Source organism: Cupressus sempervirens, chromosome 9 (genome assembly GCF_028749045.1).
Source record: "Cupressus sempervirens isolate cs-2001-9-10 chromosome 9, ASM2874904v1, whole genome shotgun sequence".
Classification (NCBI taxonomy): domain Eukaryota; kingdom Viridiplantae; phylum Streptophyta; class Pinopsida; order Cupressales; family Cupressaceae; genus Cupressus; species Cupressus sempervirens.
This window is the reverse complement of record NC_143126.1, coordinates 631,042,109-631,065,065: the sequence shown is the minus strand read 5'-3', so window position 1 is coordinate 631,065,065 and position 22,957 is coordinate 631,042,109. Positions and strand designations below refer to the sequence as shown.

General features: G+C 36.0%; 1 pseudogene; it reads right to left on the bottom strand.

Moving 5' to 3' along the window:
- The window catches only part of LOC149540294 (BTB/POZ domain-containing protein At5g48130-like), a 60,562-nt pseudogene that overhangs the window by 3,004 nt on the left and 34,601 nt on the right, over positions 1-22,957 (bottom strand).

Here is a 22,957-nt window from a genome sequence, read left to right as displayed (position 1 = left end):
AGGCTCATGTAGAAAAGAAATCTAGGAAAGCCATCAAAGTACTCTGCATGGATAATGGAAACATGGATGTGAAAAAAAGACTTAAAGACTTTTGCAAACATGAGAGAATTGATCTTCAGACTCCTTCAACATTTAGTCCGCATAAGATAGATGTTGTAGCTTTGAGGAATGCACTGTTAAGTCTATGGCAAGTTGCATGATTCATGCCAAGTCTCTAGATCCATCATTAGAAGTCGAAGAAATATCTAGTGCCACTCACATTCTTAATTGTTCTCCTCATCTAGCCTTAGATGGCAAAACTCCTTTTGAGGCATGGTGCGGCAAAAAACCTATTGTGACACACTTCAGAGTCTTTGGTTGTCCTGCATGGGCAAAGAGATCTTCCAGGGGATGCAAGGCACAATCATCTCGACGTTGTACTTTCATTGGTTATGAAGATAGTGTGAAGGCATATAGACTTCTAGATCCAGAGACTCATCAAATATTTGTGGAGAATAATGTATACTTTGAGGAGACAGGCAGTTCTTCATCAGTTGCAGAGACAGGCAGTTCTTTGAGATAGGTTCTTCAACTAGTTGAGCAAGTTTCAGAGACATCACTTATCCATGGGATTCTTTTCACACACAGCAGAAGCATCTCATTTGTACCCTTGGCATTGTTTCTTCCTAAGGGGAGGAACACCATTCTGCAGTCTTGGATTAGCTTCTTCATTGGAGTAGTCACTATTCGGCATTCTTCTTTTGGGGGGGAGCCCATCATGTCTCTCTTCCTCTTCTCATCATTCTCTTATGTATATACTAGATGTATGTCATAATAGGGGGGTCTTGATCACTCCATCCATCCATGCATCCCTATTTATCTCTCTTTTTGGGGGAGGGTTTTTCCCATGAGATTTTCCCTCTTTCCTCGCTTTATGGGAGATTGCATATCATTATGTACATGGGTACCTAACATGGCCTAGTAGCTAGGACCCATATTGCATTTCATCCTAGATTTCATAAGCTTAAGGGCATTCCCCTAAGTTGCACTTAGGGGGGGGTGTTGGTGTAAATAAGTATTTACTTATTACACTTACTTAATTTTTACTTAGGTTAATGCATTATTTAATTATTTTGCATTATTTTATTATTATTTTAGGTGAGAAACTTAGGAGTTTGTGTACTCTCATTGAGTTACGCAACTCTAATTATGCACATGGTGTCTACAACATAGGAGTATGCATCATTCACTAAGTTGTCATGTTGACAACACAATTATCCTCACTCCTCATTTAGCACATGTTGTCTACTCCACTAATTTGCATGCTACACCATTGTAGGCTTATCCTCACATCATCGCACTTAATCCCGTGCTTAATGGAGGATAACCCATATCTGGTGGACATGTGCCTGGTTGTATGACATATCATGATGCTAACTTCTATGCATTCTAGAAACTCTCCTGAGGCCTTTATATTCAGGCACTCCTAGTGTACTCTCAATCCAGTTATTGAATGAATATCATCATTTTGATCATACTCTATCTATTTTGTTCTAGTGTGTGCTTGTGTTGAGTTCTTTAGTTCTTGGGTGAATTCTGGCCTAAGCCAAATTCTTACACATTTTCATAGTGACTTTGTTGAATATACCTTGTAGAATGGACTCTTTTTCAAGGGTCAACAATTATGCATTCCAAGGGGATCCATGAGGGAGAATCTTATACAAGAGAAGCACAATGGAAGCATGAGTGGGAACTTTTTTCTGAACAAGACCTTGGACCTTGTGGAAAGGTTCTATTATTGGCCTAAAATGTAGAGAGATGTTAGGAGATATGTGGATTAATGTATCATATGTCAAAAGGAAAATGGAAATTCATCAAATGCAGGGCTCTACCAGCCTCTCCCTATTCTTAATAGACCTTGGGAGTGCATAAGCATGGACTTTATAGTGGGATTGCCAAGACCTAGGATAGGGATGGATAGTGATTTTGTGGTAGTAGATAGGTTCAATAAGATGAGCCACTTCATACCATGAAAAACTAAACATGATGCAAGTAATGTGGCCAACCTATTCTTCAAGGAGGTGTTTAGGATTCATGGCTTGCCAAGAAGCATAGTAACTGCCAGGGATGTTCATTTTATGGGGCACTTTTGGAAGACCCTATGGAAAAGGCTTGGAACAAACTTAGCCCATAGCTCTTTCTACCATCCTCAAACTAATTGTTAGATAGAGGTAATAAAAAAGGTATCGGGAAACCTATTAAGGTGCCTCACCAAGGAGTATGGAAAAAGTTGGGAACAAGTTATTCCTTAACTTTAATTTGCATACAATGACAACAAGAATAGGATAATAGGGATACATCCTTTCCAAGTGGTATATGGTACTCACCCAAGATGTATAATGGAGTTGAGGGACCTACCTTCACATGACAAGGTTAGTGGACAAGTTGATGACTCTATGTAATCAATGAAGGAGGTACATAACTAGGTAAAGAAAACTTTGATGGAAGCCAATCAAAAGTTGAAGAAGAGGAAGGATGAAGGGAGGAGAGAGCTGCAATTTCTGCAAGAATTTGGTATAGCTTTGATACCATGGAAGAATTTGGTACATTTCTGATACCATGTAAGAATTTTCTTTAGGAAAAATGATGCCAAGATCAAGAAGCTCAAGAACAAATACAATATTGACCAAATTATGTATGATCATAATAGCAATATGAGAATGAATAATGTACAAGTACGCTAGAAGTTCCTACATATAAAGGCCTCTAGAATGACTAGGAGTTATCAAAATGATAAGCCTCACAACTAAGCACATGACCACTAAGAGTGGATTATCCTCCATTGAGCACAGAAGTTAGTGTGATGATGAGAGGATAAGCTAACATGGGTGTGTCATGTAAAAAGATGTTGTAGACACCATGTGCTCAATTTAGAGTGCAAACAACTGTGTTGTCTACATGACAACTCAGTTGATTATGCAAACTCCTATGTTGTAGACACCATGTGCTAAATTATAGTTACTAACTCTTGTGTTGTCAACAAGACAACTCATATGAGTACGCATACTCCTAGGTGTCTAACTAATAGATAATAAAATAATGCAACTAACCTAAGTTAACTTAAGAAAACTATAAATAATAATTATTTACACTAACACCCTTTCTTAAGTGCTACTTAATGGAATGCACTTAAGTTCACAAAAGCTATGATGAAAAGGCATAATGGGTCCCAGCTACTAGGCCATGTTAGGTACCCATGTACAAATGCAATGCTATACATACAATGCAATCTCTTTGAAAATGGAGAAAGAGGGAAAAAATCAGGGGAAAAACCCTACCCCAAAAAAAGAGATAAGTATAATAAAGAAAGATGCATGTATGGATGGAGTTATAAAGACCCCATGAACCAATCTGGTGGATGCCAAAAGAAGGCGGCTAACAAAATAACATGTCCATATATGAAATTGAATCAACCTCCACAGACAAGGAATCATCCGTATAGGGAAATATGGGAAGAGAAGCATTGTAGCCTCCCTCCAATGATGACTAAGATGTCTCTTCTAAAGTAAAAGAGCCCTTCTCCATCTACTGTAAAGAAATGTCCACAATCATGTCAGTCTTAAAGGAAAGATCGTGTGGGTGAGGGTTAGAGTGATCCCTTGCAACAAATGAAGAAGTCTCCTCAACATATTGAAGGTGGATGTCATCAATAATGTCTCCCACATCTTCAATGTAAGACTTCAAAAATAGCACTGCAATGTTTGGAAGAAAGTCATCCCATGAAGTTGCAATAGGAAGACATGGTATTTTCTACTACACTGAATCAAGATCATCTATGGCTGGAACTAGATCAGTAGAAGCAATAGGAGCATCAGGAGGTAAGATCTCAACTGGTGTTGTAGGTACCATAATTGGAGTGATTGGAGGTAGAATACCCTCTGGGAATAGAGGGACTGTTGGATCTCCATATGCTTTCCAAAGAACCATCCAAATATCATAAGGTTTGATGACCTTTTTGAGGACTTCAAAGCAATCAACTTTGATACTGAAAAAAATGGCTAACTCAATTATGCTAATAGGTGATGACTCAGTGCAAGAGGGTAGTTCTTGAAAACATAGATAAGGAAATACTTCCTTATGCTCTCTTAGATGATCAATCATCAAAGCACTCTATTTGTGATAGTTCCTTTTTTGTCAACTTTAGTTTTAAACCAAACTGACACTTGTGAGATGACTCCATGAGATCAAGTAATGTATACACCCCCCAAAATACAAAAAGAATCAATGAAACCTTGCTAATGCATGATTTGGAACTTTATGACTAGTGTGATTACAATGGCCACTTGCCAATTTAGGCCTAAGAGAACTTCTAATTTTTCTATTTACAACCTCCTCTTGGAGTTCAAATCTAGAACTAAGTAATGTAGCTCAGATATACAACAATTCTGAAGTTTGATCAAAGCATTACAATGCAAAAAAGGACCTATTTCTAAAAGTGGTATTTTTTATCCACACAAGCCTATAATCTAATTGCAGATCTAGAAAGTAGATTAAAAAATATGGACTTTCAAAAAAAATGAAACCTAAAAATATGTCTAGATGATCCCGTGCGGAGCATTTGAAGTTGCAAAATGTAGAATTGGACAAGTATAGTTGCCAACAACTAAAATTTCTCACAAATTCATGCACCAAAATTAGAAAATAATAGCACCACTGAAAATTTAGGAATTTTTAGCCAAAATCAATAAAAATTGTACTTGATTTGGAGTTTGAATGACTAAGATATGGCCTCCTGAAGTTGGATTATCAAATCAAAACTGAATATGGTGAAGGTTCTGATCAACAAAAAACTAGGTTAAATTTGACATCCAAATGGTTGTATAGTAGTGCAATCTAGCTTGCTAATGATGGTCAAATGACTATCAAATTTAATGCTATGAAATGCTTACGTCAGCAAAAAAGGGGCTCGCTTGATGATGTGGCAGGCCATACTATACAGATGATGACTGTGTAGGTGACATCAGCATACAAAAATGATGTGGTGGGTTATGTGGATCCAACTGTGCTCTGTGTTGGCATTGAGTTGGTTGGTTGCAGAGTCACCGAGGGTCCATGTGGGCAACTGAGGTGTGTTTGGTAGAAGCTGAGCTATGATGCAGATGTCTATGGGCTTGTGTCAAGATTTGTTTGTGTATGGAAGAGTAAGGAATGTCACCGGGTTATGGAAGTTTGATGGGAAGGGATTTCATCAGTGCCTATGGAGAAATTTACACCAGCGACTAGGGATTTTAATCCAACATCTGTTGTGGGAAAGAGCAACAAATTATTTAAATGGAGAAGCTTGCAGACTTCAATGTGGCTTAGGAGCCACTGTGAGTTGTTGCCCGGTTTGATGCCTATTGTGTGTTATAATGTGCCCACCAAAAATTATGTGTTGAAATGTTGGGAGATGTTGGCCAATATGGTTAAGGAATATGCCGAATTAACAAAGAATATTCCATTGCAGGAATTGGGATTTGACCACCCAATTCCTACAAAAAACTTTCCTCTATAGGCCTGATAGGCCGAATTTTTTTTTGAAACAATAATATGAAAATATTACAAAGAAAATTATAGAGAAAATATAGATCTGAAAATAAATTGAATAGATTTGATAATGATCATACCAAATTTTGCAAATCGGGCCTTCGGGTGCTAGTTTGCAAAAACAATTGCCTCAATTTTGACTATGGCCTAAGGTAGGAAAAATTATAGTCAAAATTCACTGAATTAATGCTTCAGATGCAATGTCAAGGTCTTCTTCAGCTCTAGATGCTCCCAATGACTATGATATTCCAGATCTGAATTGACTTCCTTAAAGAGGTGAAGCAAGAGTGGTCTCCAATGGCTTTGAAATGACAATCGTATGGCTCTGAAATGACACTCCTATGGATTTGATACCATGTAAGAATATGGTATAGCTCTGATACCATGTAGGAATTTTTCTTAGGGAAAAATGACACCAAGATCAAGAAGCTCAAGAACAAGCACAATATTGATCAAATGATGTATGATCATAATAACAATATGAGAATAAATAATGTACAAGTACATTAGAAGTGCCTGTATATCAAGGCCTCTAGAATGACTAAGATTTATCAAAATGATAAGCCTCACAACTAAGCACATGTCCACTAAGAGTGGATTATCCTCCATTGAGTGCAAAAGTTAGTGCAATGATGAGAGGATAAGCTAACATGGGTATGTCACGTAAAAAGATGTTGTAAACACCATGTGCTCAATTTAGAGTGTGAACAACTGTGTTGTCTACATGACAACTCAATTGATTATGTAAACTCTTCTATTGTAGACACCATGTGCTAAATTAGAGTTGCTAACTCTTGTGTTGTCAACAAGACAACTCATATGAGTAGACATACTCCTAGGTGTCTAACTAATAAATAATAAAATAATATAATTAACCTAAGTTAACTTAAGTAAAGTGTAAATATTAATTATTTACCTAACAATTTTAAGTGGGAGACTTGGTGATGGTGTATCTCAACAAGGCCGTGCTACAAAAGGGAATCCCTAGCAAGTTACAGATTACGAGGATTGGGCAATGCAAAATCCTTAAAAAGTATGGACCTAATGCCTATAAGATAGACCTACCAAAGGACATGTCTCTTTCTCCAATCTTCAATGTGAAAGACCTAGTACCATACAAAGGTCCTAAGATGGATGACATAGAATATTAGGAAGATTTGAACAATGATATAGCTGACATAAAGGACCTAAAAAGAAACAACCATAGCTTGAAAAAATATTGGATTTCACGATGAAGAACAACACAAGAAACAAGGTCTACAAGGAGCATTGGGTAAAATGAATGGATTTACCTAAAGCAGCGGTAACTTGGATTACTGAGGCTGACATCAAGAAGTTGGGCATCGACACTAAGTTCTTATCTCCAGTAGTACCTTAACTTTTTCATGTAGGGGGAGAATGGTGCAGGAGAACCTAGGGTTAAGGTCAAATCCTAAGTCTAGTTTCTACTATGTGGATGTTCTAACCAACCATGAGATTAATAAGGTCTTGTGATAAAGTCCCAAGTTTTGTTTAGCAGGTTTGAGTTGATAAGTTTTGATTTAGGAGTCTATTTTGGTCAATTAGGTCCTGATAGTTAAAAATTGCAAAAATTGCTCTAGGAGGCAAAATGAGCTAAAATGCCACCAAAGGGGGCAAGAAGTGTGTCAAGATGGTCCTTAGATGTTCTAAGGCCATCCTAGGAGGTTTGGTAACATTCTTTGCAAGTTTGGAGAGTCCAGGAGCAAAATTACCAAATTTGTCAAAATGTTTTCGAATTAAAAGCAACCAAAACTAGGGGGCTGGCCCATAACAGACAAACTAGTCAATTACCAGTGGAAAACCACCAAAACTAAACTAACCCCTATTGTTTCTTGAAACAAAAACAAAGTTTGAAACCATAATTAAGAAAGTATCAATAGGCTTAAACAAATTGCTTGTTATCAAACTTATGAAACTATAGTAAAATATTAACAAAGGCATAACAACCTTGTAACCTATTAAGTCTAGTAACCAGCAGATTAATAGCATAAAAAGAAAAAGGAGGGAATCCTTAGGATTTCTTGACCTCTTTCCTCCCCGAGAGGATGTTTTCCCAGTCTTCTACTAGGAAGTCAAACAACATCTTAGTGTCCTCCTTAAACAGGTCCCCTTCAATGTCCTCCAGTAGGCTCAGTGTGGTGGCAACCACATGTGTTAATTTTATCGTGAACTTGGTCAATAGGTACATTCTCTCCTCTAGTGCACGAATTCTCTCCCACACCTCATTACCAGCCTTTTGTAGTTCTCTTAGATGGCCATCAGTACTAGCCTTAGTAATATACTGCACAATCAGGGGGTTAGTAGCATTTTTAGAAACAACCTTAATAGGGGAGGAGATCATTATGGGGGAAGGAACCCTATCCATTGTATTGGGGAACTGGTCTCTTGTTAGGTCCACACACCCCAGTTCAACTGTCATTGAAACATGCAACACATCCTTATTCTCCTTTTGTTCTCCTAAATTCAACCTAGAGGAGTTTGAAATCTCCTCTTCCACCTCCTCCATACCTCCCTCCCCATGGTTTACTGCTTTTTCTTCCATTCTCCATTTGGGGCAACCCAAATCCTCCATGCTTGTCTCCTCCTCCTACGAGGCTCCCTCCTCCAATTTCCTCTTAGCATTAGATTTTGCTAAGCTCCTCGATTTCCTCCTACCCCCTCTCTCCTCTTCCTCTGGCTCTACCAACTCCTTCTCCTCCCCTTTATCCTATCTTCCTCTTTTCCCCATGGAGGAGGGATTTACTAAGGACCCTATAGGTTAAGGCTATAGGGTAGGGGCTTTGGGACTCGTGATCTTAAGGGGAACCATTTGGGGCTAGGGGTTTAGATGCATAGGAATGTCAATTTTCACAATCCTAGGGGGGACTAGGGCAAGGTGGAATTGATACAACCTGAAGATTAAACCTTGGTGTAAATTGGTAAAATTAACCCCCTTCTTCATTTTTTCTTTCACATCAATGACAGTATCCTCTAATTCATGCAACAAGAAGAAAGGAAGCGAAATAAAATCCTAGTGACGAAAATGATTAAGGAGAGGAAAGTGATAGTAGTAGCAGACTCCATACCTTCCTTCTAGGGTAAGATATTTCATCAAAACCAAACAAACCCCATTCCATGGGTTAGGAAGTTTCTCCCGCATGAAACCACCTCTATGCTGAATTGGTTCCTCACCATCCACAAAAAAACATTGCAAGCTCACATCGTTTGTCACCCTCATCAGCTCTTTCCATTTCCTACCCTTCATGGCCAAGTCTGTCACCAGAGAAATCACCTCTTTCAAAATATGAAACGAGATACCATTAATCATTACTCTACGATCCTCCTAGGAATTAACAGATTGCATAGAGAAATTCTCATCATGCCCATTAAGTGCCTCCATAAACGAGACAAAACCACCCTCCTTCAATAAGTACCACACCAAGGCTTCCTCATATTTCCATCGACCACAGTCGGTTCAATGCGCATCAAATCACCACCCATCTCTATAATTTTTCCTCTCCTCTCTTTTTCTTCAGGACCTAGACACAGTTTCTAAAAAAGACTTCATACTTAGGCAGAAAAACCCCAAAGTAGAAAAGATAATCACAATTAATTGTAATAATGAAAACAACCAAATTAGCAAGAAAGATCACATGTCGGTAGCCATGATCTATCCCCCAATCGATTCCATCATTCCCAATGCACATCAACCTTTTAAAAATAATTCTTTTCTCTGCACAGTGTACAATGACACATATAGGGAAATAAATTAAAAAATCCCTCATTTCAAACTTCCAATTTTTAGGCCATGTATATTTATTATTGCCCATACCCAATCCTTTACTCCTTACCACTTGTACACCAAGGACATGTCCTCTCTGCTAGCTCAACATCATAATACATTTTGTCAAAATGTTGCATTGACAACTTTGCAATTTTTAAAAATTTCTTGACAACTTTTTATGTAGTTTTGAAAACCAATAATTTGGGGTAGTTATGGTTTGAACTATAGACTAGAACAAAATATGAAGTCTATTTAAGACATTTCCAACTTAGTTCCAAGGGTTGGGCAGTTGGATGTATGGACAAAATTCAACAACATTATAGTTTTCGAGCATTTGAACATTTTTGGAGTTTTTGATTAGATTTTTGGATTGAATAGAAGACTATTTTTGATGTAGTAAAATCTTTATACATGTCTTGAATCTATGAGCAATTATTTTGGTTTCAATTAGGCATTCAATAAGGTTTAGAAAATTATTTGTTTTTGTTAATCTTGTTGTCCATTTTTGAGTAGCAATCATGAAATCGGCTATAGCTTGAGTGTCCTTGGTCTAATCACCATGGCTCTCAAAGACCAAGCAATAGCCTCTATACATATTGTAAATATGGCTTCTAGAGGTTGTGGAAGGCCATTTTCTATTTTTACAAGTGAGCCCTAGGCAAGCTAGCAAGCTTGGCAAGGTGCAAGGAGGTGCTTGTAAGGAGTTCTTGTGAAGAATAGATGATTGGCATAGGTCAATATTGAGTTGGAAAGGTAGGAGCAATGTGTAAGGGAAGAAAAACTCAAAGGAGGAGGTTGGGTATGGAGTTTGACACTTGCAAGAAGGGAAATACTAACATTGCTTCCAAAACACTTAGAAGTCGGGTTTTCTAAATCCATACAATATGGACATTGGTGGAACCCCAGACTTGCAAAATCTTCAAGAGGTGGTCATAGGGAACAAAATTCTAATATACATCAAAGTGTCTTGTTAAGGATTTTTGTGAGTTATAGTTCTTTCCTTGATTCTAGGAGGGCTAATAAGGGCTCCTAGGGCTATAAGGCCTAACTAGCCAATTTTGTGATTTGAGTTTAAGAACCTTGAAAGAGTGGCGTAGAATGATGAGGAATGCATTAAGAACCTCAGTAGGAGGTGTTCCACCTTTCTTTTTAAGTGCTTGGTGTTCTCAGGGAAGTTTTGTCATTGTAAGCCATATAATTCATTTGTCGGGAATTGGGAGAATGACATTGGGGTTTTGAATTGGTGGGTGAGTTTCTTGTGGAAAGGAGATTGTAGAGGGATCATCTAAGTTAGGGTTAGGAGAGAATACCCTATAGGAGTAGCCTAGGAAGAGCTAGAAGCTCTTAGTTGAAGAAGCTCCCCATCAGACTATGTCCTAGCAGTAGAAATTTTTTCTAGTAAAGCCATTTGGAAAGATCCTTTCAAATTACCTAATTCTCAAGATTGTAAATTGTGTCTTCATAAAATTTTGTCTAAGAGGAAGATCTTCCTTAAGAATAAAAATGATGATATATTTTGGGCTCCTTCATCTAATGGCGAGTACTCCATCAAAGATGGGTACATGGCATTATTTTTTATGGAACATCGAGAAGCAAACAAGAGGGCATTCTCTTTTTGCTGGAATAAAGCAGTCTTTCCCAAGGCTGGTTGCTTCGCATGGCTTGCATTGACAAAGAGAATCTTATCAAGTGATAGATTGCAGAAAGTGAATATATCATATCCTTTTAAGTGTGCATTATGTAAGAAAGCATTGGAAGATGTGGATCACTTATTTGTTCAGTGTAGTTTTGCCCTACAGTGCTGGTATTTAGTGATATCAAAGTTGAACCTATCTATGCCTCTTCCAAATAAGTTACGAGACTGGTTTGATTCATGGTCTACTGCATTTTCAAAATCTTACTTTGCATATATCTGGAAGTATACTCTTGTATTAGTGGTGTGCGCATTTTAATGGGAGTGTAATAAACAAATATTTCAAAATGTGAGCTCTCCAATAGAATTGGTGCTTAAAGGACTGGAAAAGTCTATCTCAGTGGTGGTCAATGCACATGTGAAAGAAACTGTTAGTAACTACAGCTTTACTAGCTTTACTCACTGGGATAACTTGCTCCTTAAGGAGTGGAAATATATCGCCGTTCCCCAGTCAGAATTCCATCCTCAATGAAAAAAAAGTAGAAGATCACATATTAGGTGGAATTCTCCGTCTATGGGTTTTATTAAAGTAAATTTTGATGGTTCCTTTAAGAGAAATCTGGGCAAGTCGGGATGAGGCATTTGTTTAAGAAATCATTTGGGTGGCAAATGGATTTTTAAATTTTTTGAGACAAACAGAGTTCCTTACCATCGAATATGTGTGAGCAGCTTTATACAGCATATCACGACTACACTGAGCAGATGCGAGCATGATTTCTACAAGCTCCAAAAATTCGCTTGGGCTTAACCCGGCATCAAATGCCATGTGGACCAGATGAAGCTACAACAACTATTAGAGCTCTATTCCAGTGCTTCCTTAGATCCCAAACTTAACTCGGCAGATTCATCTGTTTTGCAATTGATATATTCTTGAGCAATGAACATGGAAAAGATGCTTCTCATGCTTTCAACTTCAGGGCTGAATGCAATACTGATATCACTCTTGATTTCCATTGGTACGGGCAACAAAAATTCTTCAATAGTTGCAATGTCTAGCTGAGAAGCAATCTTAGTTTGTAACTGGGCCTTACTTTCGTCACTAGATCCACAAATCAAAGCTTCAGAGAGCAGGGAAAACAAAATATGAATGTGTATTACATTAGATCTTCTTCCCAATGGCAGCAACCTTATGATACCTTCCAGCAATCTACATTTCAGTGTACTATTCCCACTATGACACATGTTAGAAAGAATCCATTTGTTTGCATACATAATTATAACAGGGCTGACGTATTTTTCTTTCATTCCTTGTCTACGCATAGAAGCTATTATCCTTTCAAAAAGCTGGAAAGGAAGTACCAAGAGGTCCTCAATCCACCAGTCTTTGGCCTCTTCTTCTCTAAAACTCAAATCACTAAATAACTGACATTCAATCGCCATTGCAGACCTGGTTCTTTTATGCTCTGGAAGTAATGAAATCTGCTCACAATGAGAAGCTCACCTGCCAATGGAAGCAAACACTGGCATTTGTGAAGCACAATCAGAGTGTCTTCCCAGCTCTGTAACACAGCCCGAGTAAGATACAAATCACTTCTTTCACATAGATTTCCTCTTCCAAATTCTTCTATCATTTCGAAAAACTCTGCGGCACATCTCAAGGCTGCAACATTTAGTGGATCCATGAAAATGGTGGTGCCATATAAAAACAGAGCAACGAGTTCAAAGACCTCAATCCCGGCAGGACATGATTTGGGTAACACAATTTCTGAGGATTCTGCAAGCTTCCTTTTCAGGTAGCCGCTCCTAGTAACAAGTGGGTACTGCAGAAAAACAACTCATTCATATTTCATAACATGAAACTTTGAAAGCAGATTTTAGCCTCAAATCCAATTAAAACTACATTAAAATCTCGTCATCATCTTATGGAGTCTGTAACAGCGATCTTCCAAGTGAACTGCAACTGTTGTAGGCAATCCAGTGGCTTCACACCTATATGAAAAACCCATTAGATAGAACATCTCTTTTGATGCAAACAGAAAATTTTGGACCATTACATTAAAATCCCTCAAACCCAACAAATTCATCTCTTAACAATAAATGATTGTCAATTAGTCCTCCTGAGAGATGGTGCTTTGGAGGAATAATGTGGAGATTAACTGGAAACCCATATTAGATGAAACGATGTTTTCTTATTATTAACTTTTAAAGCTACATCAAACTATGAAATCATATCTTATATATCATTAACTATAGCATAAAATTTTCCACTTATATTATCCCGTACCAAACAAGGACCTTCTATCTTCATGAGCAGAACAATTATTGGACGGTAATGTTACCATTTCCATATTGTTTTCTCAAGCTCTGATTCAGGAGTTGAAACTGAAAGGTTGCTAGACTTTGCAACATTATTCTTGAATTCTTTTGCTTTGGTTCCAGAAGAAGTGGAAGGAGATATTATCAGGCCGCGCACATTTTTCTTTGAAACTGCTGTTAAGAACTTCAATTCGGGCTAATGTTAACTCTTAAAACTTCATTTCAATCACATCAATGGCATAATGGTAGAATTTGCCTTCTGCTATTGACGTACAGCACAAGCATGAGATTTTTTTTATCAACCCAATAAATATTATTTGAAAAATAAGTTTTGCTTCCTAGTGCTGTTCCAAGACCTCTCGGAAATGGGAATCAAGATGAGCTACCTCGATTGTGATGGTAATTGTAGTTTTTTTAAAGGTCACATAAATCCTTGCAATTTGACTGGAAGACTTTATCCTTTGATTTTTCCAATTGCCTTGTGATGAGTGAGATATAGAGTAATATTCCTTTAGTTGCATAAAATAATGGGCTTGAACTCGGCAAGCCTACATATGTTATAATGTTTGGCTCACTTGAACCCAGTGGTGTTATGTGTCAAATCATGCGAATACGCTTTTAATTTTGGATTCTATTTGTGAGAATGGTATACAAATAGTTCTATTTTTAAATTAATTTTTTATGTTAATTTTATTAGTTACAATTCTATAATCTTTTAGTAATATAGACTAAGTGTTGACATTGACGTCAATCTATTGTATGAATTAATCATAGAGTGGCTAGTTGTCTAATGCGAGAATATGATACTGATTAAAAAATGAGCATTCAAATATTTTTGATGTCTCATGATGACGTCGAGTAAGCATATGGTGTTTTATGAAAATAATAGAGGGGAAGCTTGACTATTTAGGAAATAGTATTTGTGATTCTTATAAGATAATGCTCTTCATTACTCTACATAAGAAGTTGATGGCGTGTTCTATGTTTTCATGTTGGACGATGATCTATTTAGGCCCCCAATGGTTTAGTAGTCAAAGTTGTAATTTTTTTGTTTGCTGAAAATGAATTTATCTATAAGATTGTGTGTGCAACTTGGAAATTTCTTTTGTTTGACATTATTGTCTGTGTTGCCCTTTGGTTTCTTCAATAGACTATATTAATTGAATTATCATTTTTCAGTCAAATATTCATTTGAGGATGAGCTAAGAGGATTTTATGGGTCTTACCATGGTGTTTTAAGATTTGCATCAAGTAATTTGCATTGGAGGATATTTTTATCAAATTGGTTAATATGACATAATATTTTTTTGTGTGTAATCTTTGATGTTGACTTTTGGGGATGTTGTGGTTGAGTGCATTTTATTTGAATTAATTGAGTAAGACATGTTTTAATGAATTTAGGTCACCTTTATTTTTAATGTTGGACCGTATCAAGAGCTCAATTGTTCATGGTGGCCAAGTTTGAGCAACTAATGTCTATTCCTATTACAACTGACCTTATTGAGGGTTTTGATGATGAAAATCGTAAACAGATATGTCAATGATTGAATTAAAGAGAGGATTGAGTGTGAGTGATGTGAAATAGAAAGTGAAAATAGCAATTTATGATGCACTTTGATGATAATTTGCATAAAGATTTGGGGACTAAAAATTTGTCATTCTATTTTCTTGGTCCCCCAAAACATCATGACATACATCGTATGTTATAGGAAGCACACTAATGTAGAGATAATCTCAATGGAAGTAAAAACAAAAGGAACCAGCACCAGAAGAGATAGATAATAAAATTCTTCTAATTAATTCATTAAATGAACAATATATACACTTGCTTTCCTAAAGATTTCTTCTTATGTAACTTTGTATCCAGAAACTTGACCTCAACCTAAACCTAAACCTAAAAACTCCATTTATACTTGCTAAGATGGTCTATGAAACATTCTAGATTATTACAAAATAGGAAAGCTGACCCAAAGAGTCTTCCTACCAAAACAACTTATAGAAAACTCTAGATCAATATAGAATAGGGAAGAATGACCCACAATGATCTAAACGAATCCCAAGAAAAGATCTAATCTTAATGACAAAATCAAGATAAATTTTTCGTGCAAGAATCACGTCCAAAATATTTTATGTGGGTGCTCCTGCACCATACTCCCCAAAAAATGTTATCTCAAGCCCACTTGAGATGAGCTCTTGTAGAGTGGTACTCTACTTCCTGATTTCTTGTTCGGTCATCACCCAGCATCTACATTCGAATAACCTCTAAGTTTAGCAAATACTACTTGGACTCTTTTCCTCTTGTTTGTTTTATGACTTTGGTGTCAAGCATCCTTTCTAGCTATGGTGTCTACTTAAATGGTAGACATTGAATGTCTTCTATATCAACAATTTGTCTTGTATCAATTTCTTCAGTGGGTGCTTTGAATGATGTGAGGTCTGCTATTTTGAAGATGGGAGAAATGCCAATCTCAGGTGGCAATCAAATCTCATAAGCATTGGTTCCAAACTTCTTCAATATTTGACAAGGACCTAGTTTTCTCAACATAAGCTTGGTAGATTTACCTTTTGATAGCCTCTATTTCTTGAAATTTTCCCATACTAAATCTCCCACTTCAAATTCTAAGTGTCTCCATTTTTTATTTGCATGCTTCTTATACTTGTCAAAGATTTGTTGGAGTTGTGCTTTGACTTCATCATGGATTTCTTTTATTGTTGTGAACTCATATCTCTTAACTCAAAAGTCCCTCTAGGATGAATTCCATGCACCACTTGAAATGGTGACTTTCCTATACTTCTATTGATGGAGTCATTATATGCAAATTCAGCTTGGGGTAGGATTACATCTCATTTTGTTGCATGTTGTCTTATGAGTGTTCTTAACAAATTGCCTAATGTTCTATTAACTACCTCTGTTTGGCCATCAGTTTGAGGGTACTAGGTTGATGAGAATGATAAATTGGTTCCAAGTTTCCTCCATAAAGTTCTCCAAAAGTGTCCTACAAACTTTACATCCCTATCTAAAACTATGTCGAGAGGTAGCCCGTTAATCCTTATGACTTCCTTGAAAAAGAGATCTACTATACGAGAAGCATCATTGGTCGACTTACATGGTAAGAAGTGAGCCATTTTGTTGAACCTATCTACTACAATCAATACACTATCATGTCCCTTTTGTGTCCATGGAAGCCCCATTACAAAATCCATTGTTATGCTTTCCCAGGGTCTAGATGGTATTGACAAAGGTTGATAAAGCCCTGCATTTGTAGTCCTTCCTTTGGCCCTTTGAAAAATCATACATGTTTCCACAAAATTTCTAACATCATTCTAAAGTTTAGGCCAATAGTAGTACGTTCTAACCAATTCTAAGGTTTTATCCAAACCAAAATGTCCACCCATTGTTCCACTATGCTTCTCTTTGATAATGTTTTTCCTCATAGAGCACCTAGGTACACATAGTTGTCCTCCTTTGAAAAGAAGTCTGTCTTGTAGCAAAAAATCAAGAAAATCAGCATGGTATCACCAAAATCTGGATTTACTACATACATGTCCTTAAGTGCTTCAATTCCCACACTTTCTAGCTGTATTTGGGAGACAGTCAGTTTCCTTCTACTAAGAGCATCAACAACCTTGTTTGATATGCCCTTCTTATGCTTGATGGTGAAGGTATAGGCCTAGAAATACTCCACCCATTTCATGTGCCTATGACTTAATTTGTCTTGGCTATTTAGAAAACTAAGTGCTTGGTTATCAGTATATACAACAAACTTCTTTGGCAACAAGTAACGTCACCACCTTTTAAGAGCTTGAATCAATGCATACATTTCTACGTCATATGAAGAGTATTTTTGCTTGACTTCATTCAGATTTTCACTTGAGAGAGTGACTAGTTTTTCTTCTTGACTAAGAACTGCCCCTATAACACCCTTGCTAGCATCACATTCTACTTGGAAAACTTTGTTAAAATTAGGTAAAGAAAGAATTGGCTTCTCACTAACCTTTTTCTTAAGCAATTCAAAAGCTTCATTTGCTAATTGACTCCATGCAAACTTACACTTCCTTCCTCCTTTAATAGTTTCTAACATAGGAGCACATATATGATTGAAATTTCTTAAGAATTTCCTATAAAATGTAGCAAGACCATGAAAGCTTCTAACATCTCCAACTATTCTTGGGGGTGGCCAAGATAGTATAGCATTTACCTTATCTTTATCCATCTTCAAGCTACCTTGGGAGATAACAAAACCAAGATAAGTTAGCTCCTCTTGCATGAACAAACACTTTTCCAAATTTATTACCAATTTCTCCTCATGAAGTCTTCTCAAAACCATGTCAATGTGATCTAGGTGTTATTCCTTTGTCTTGCTAAAAATTAATATGTCATCTTAATATACTATGATGAACTTAGCATTGAAGTCTTTGAGTATTTCATTCATAAGTCTCATGAAGGTACTAGGAGCATTATAGAGTCCAAATGGCATTACCTTCCATTCATATAATCCATCATTGGTTTTAAATGTTGTCTTCCACTCATCTCTAGCTCTTATCCTTATTTGATGGTAACCACTTTTAAGTCAATCTTGGAGAAATACTTTGCACCTCCCAAACAATCAAGCAAATCTTCAATTGTTGGCATTAGAAACCTATATTTGATTGTAATCCTATTAATCACTCTATAATCAATGCACAACCTCTAGATTCCTTCCTTCTTGGGTGCCAAAACAATAGGTACAACACATGGGCTTAAGCTTTTCATAATCAAGCCAAAATCAAGTAACTCCTTTACTTGTCTAGCAATCTCCTCATTTTGTTGAGGTGTTATCTTGTATGCAGCCTTATTGGGTATAGTAGCTCCAGGAATGAAATCAATACAATGACAAATGTCTCATATAGGTGGTAAAGACTTTGGCATACCTTCTAAAATCAAACCTTCATACTTATCCAAAAGTTCTTTCACTTCATTAGGAATTCCTTTCTTTGTTTTAGCCTCCTTTCTATCATTTCCGATAGGTTCTTACAATTGTGGGTTAGGCAGCAAAAGAAAACAAGGTTTAGGTTCATCCTTCATGTCCTGTAAGAATTCCTTTCTATCAACCATCATAATTTTGGCTTCCCTCTCTTTATTTTCTTCCACTTCTTCATGATCAGCAAATGGAATCAATCTAATCACCTTTCCATCCTTCTTGATGGTGTATATATTGAGTTTTCCGTCATGTTGTGCCTATAAATCATACTACCAAGGCCTATGAAATAATAAGTTGCATGCATCCATGTCATCTATATCACACAAAATTCTGACCTTATACTTTCCAATCTAAAAATCAACCCATGCTTGCTCATTTACAAGAGTTTGTTGATCCTTTGTTAGCCATGAAACCTTATAAGGAAAAGGATGAGGTATCCTCCTAAGTTTTAACTTCTAAACCATCTCAAGAGAAACTAAATTCCTAGTAGATCTTTAGTCAATAATGACTTTACATACCTTACCTCTAGATTTGCAAGCAGTCCTAAAGATTGTTTTCCTTTGTGGTGGTTCCATGGTAGTAGGCACTTTCAAAAGTGTTATTTTCATCATTAAACTTTCTCCTCTCTCAGGTACACTAATTGAGTCAACCATCTCCTTCTCTTGGTATTCGTCATCTTGTACCAAATGTGTTCTTCTTTCACTTTGTGAACTTGAACTTTCTCTATCTAGACACCTAGATGCATAATGTCCCTCATCATTGCAATTGAAACAAATAATCAAACTTTCCCTTCTACCACCAAATCCACCTCTAAAATTTCCTTCGCTTTGACTAGTTTCTTGCTTTATCTCCTTATGATCTTTATGGTTTTGTCCTCTTCCTTGGAAATTTCCTCTTCCCCTTTGATTTCTTCCTCTTCCATTGCTATTTTGTTCTTGCCTTCTCTTCAATTTGGCTTCCACCTTCAATGTTAGTTGATAACATTTATGTACTCTATTAGGACACAATAAATTAAGTTCTTGAATGTTAAACCTCAATCCATTGAGATATCTAGGAAATTTTATACTTTCACATTCACTCTGCTTTGCCCTCAGGCTTAATTTTTAGGATTCTTCAGTATAGGCAGTGACATCTAGCTCCTTTTGTCTTAAAATTTGTCTCCTTCGATGAAGTTGGATTTCACAATCCTCAAGTAAGTATGTTTCTCTCACCTTAGCACACATCCTTTCCCATGAAGTTATCATGTTCTTACCCTCTTTGACCCTTTCTCCTTGAGTGAAATTCCACCAAGTGAGGGCTGGTCCCTTCAACTTTGACTTGGCAATTTTTACCTTGTCCTTTTTTGATATATTTTCAGATTCAAAATGGTTGTTCAAGGCTTCTATCCAATCCACAATAGCATCAGCATCCATCTTTCCTAAGAAGATGGGTAGGTCACCTTTGGCATCCTTTTTGCCAACTCTTTCAAGGACTTCTATGAAGTATCTTTGGTGTATAGGTAAGTTAACCACCTCTTGCTTAGGGGTATCCTATTCTTCCCCTTCTTCCTCTTCTTCTGTGGAAATATTTTCTCTCTTTTCCATCCGGCCCTTCAGCTTCTCAAATTCATCCAATAACCACTTATTTATTTTCTCATGTTCATGTATCTTCTTTGCCAGTTAAACATTGGTGACTATGTTTGATGTTTCAGCTTCTAACTTTGATCTAGACATAAAATATGATTTCCTCAAGCGCTTTCCCCAAGCTCTGATACCAAAAATGATGCAAAGATAATCTCAACGAAAGCAAAAACAAAAGGAACCAACACTAGAAAGAGATAGATAATAAAATTATTCTAATTAATTCATTAAATGAATAGGATATACACTTTCTTTCTTAAAGATTTCTTCTTCTATAACTTCGTATCCAAAAACTTGACCTCAACCTAAACCTAAACCTAAAACTATATTTATACTTGCTACTATGGAACTTTCTATATTATTACAAATTAGGAAAGCTTACAAGAAAGAGATTTCATGCAAAAATGACTTATAGAAAACTCTAGATCAATATAGAATAGGGAAGAATGACCCACAATGATCTGAATGAATCCCAAGAAAAGATCTTATCCTAATGACAAAATCGAGATAAATTTATCATGCACAAATCACATCCAAAATATTTTATGTGGGTGCTCCTGCACCACACACCTTATGATTTAGTATTCCTAAGCCAATACAATCTATGTCTTCTATAAAACATTTGATATTTTGTATTTCAATCTTCAATATATCCAGTGCACCAAAGAAATATGTTTCCTATAAGGAGATGTCATATGCTTTACATACAATGTAAGCATTTTGACACAACTTTGTTACACAATACACTAACAAGGTAAATATTTTTCATTGAGTGCCTACACTCTAGCCAACAAAGCTTGAAGGATCTTTTTAGAGGACAAGTCCTCCTAGCTTCTAAGCACCTTATAATCAGGTCTCAAATATGCATGTCATTGGTTAGTTGGATAGGTGATTGATATAAATACAAGGGCCTTTATTAGTTAATCTCCATTAAACATTGAGAACATTATCTTTATAATACCTTAGAGAAGATTACTAACAAATTAAAAATAAGAAAAGCATACAATGTTAGGAAAAAGAGGAATAATTTAACTATAGTTCACTTTATTCATATTTTCACCAATAATACATGTTCAAATGAAAGAGTAACCTACTTTGCATATGTATGATCACCAACCATTAACACATGAAAGAAATACAATGAAGATCACCATTAATACTTGTTTATGGTAGAAATGAAATAAATAAATTTAGTAATGTAAACTAGATGAGACAAATCCAATAACAACACACGTTCACACTAAGTCATTCAATACAAGAGAAAGATGGTCTTCCAAACAAAACTCTCTATATAATTCAAGTTAGATTAGAAAAACTCAAATCAGATGAAGGGATGCCAATACTAAATCTAAATTATGATAAGGAAGTACCCAAACAAGTACTCTTTCATGGAATGTTACTTAACCTTAAATGAACAATGTGAATGTAGATTGAGCCAATTAATTAATGAAAAGAGTAAAAAACATCTAGGTGTGATGTGTGTGTAATCAACCCAATCATAATATGAACATTTCTCTATGACGAGAGATAAAAGGAAGGGTAGAAACCTTACCTTAAAATGTGCAAGTAAAAGTGATTTTTCTCTAAAACTAATAGATATATAATATTGGTAGACATTTTGGTTATGGATCTATGATTGAAACAAAAAAACTCAAAAAAAATCCCAAAATCTTAGACCTCCAAGTACAGGTCAACCAAAAGAATGTCTACTAGTAGGTTTATAGAATAGTGTAAATATTCACAGAGCACAAAAAGAAATTAAACTTAGATTTTTCCTATAGTCCCTAGGTGATAGTTTCCAAATATGAGTTCATAATTTTGACAACTTATTCCTATATACATGAAAAATTGCTTTTATTTTTGGATAGGGCCTTGCCTTGGTTAAGCCCTAGATTGAGGAACCCATCTTGAAATTGAAATGTAGATAATAATAAATAAATTTATAAAATGTAGTAGGATTGAATTTAACAATAAGAAATATCATTACCTTTACAGATACAATTGAATTTTGTAGATAATTAAGGATGCAAATGTAATAGTCATAATTGAAATAAACCATGTGATGCAATATAAGTTTTGTGCATCCTTGAACCCCTAGTAAAGACAAAACAAAGTTACATTAAATGAACAACACACATAGTAGGCAATAAGGTCTTCTTAGTTATAGCCAATACATTCCAAATTACATACCAATATATGATTCTTTCACCTTGGCTATCACTTCTACTCTCTACCACCACTTCCTCTCTCACTAAACATACAAGCACATTACATTTTATCCATCAAGACACATGGGTCAACTTTGAGATTAATTTCCGCATAGTAAAAATAAGTAGTACAATATAGGACTAACCAATAATGAATTAATGACCAAATACATAAAAAAATATAATATCATATACATGGCATTAGAAATAGGTCCCCCCATGATCCAAGAAACCATGTATAAAGTCATGACTCCTCACAAAAAGATGTGAACCTTGCACAAGTAAAATACCATGCCTCACATGAAGAGTTGCATAGGAAAACAACACTCAAAAAGATGAAACATAACTCCAAAAATATGTAACATTAAATAATGTGCACACAAGAGAATGATCCAAGATAGCTCCATGATAAGAATTCAAGCTTGTAGACTTTCAAATGGGAAAAAAAGTGTTCATTGAATCAAAATTTGTCAAAAAAAAACTAGAAAATAAAAAATAAATAAAAATATTTTTGGGTGATGCAAGATTGCCAATAGCCCAATGATGCTTGTGTATTTGACATCCAAGGTCAGAAGAATATGTTCCATAAGGACTTATCAAAATCTAAAGTAATTCAACACATCAATCCTATGGTAACACTTAACCCACTAATCCTCATCATTAATCACAACTCAAATATATCCAAAGTTAATGCTAAAACTAACTGCTTTATCAGTTGCCTCAAATTTTTTGCTACTACCAAGATCAAATGAATCATACTTGCTATAATCTCCATACTAATACAAAAAATTGTTTTCCTTGGATTTGTACTTAAGCACAAAATTAGATGACTTCCTTAAATCAAATTGTCTACCATCAGGGTAAGTGCACCA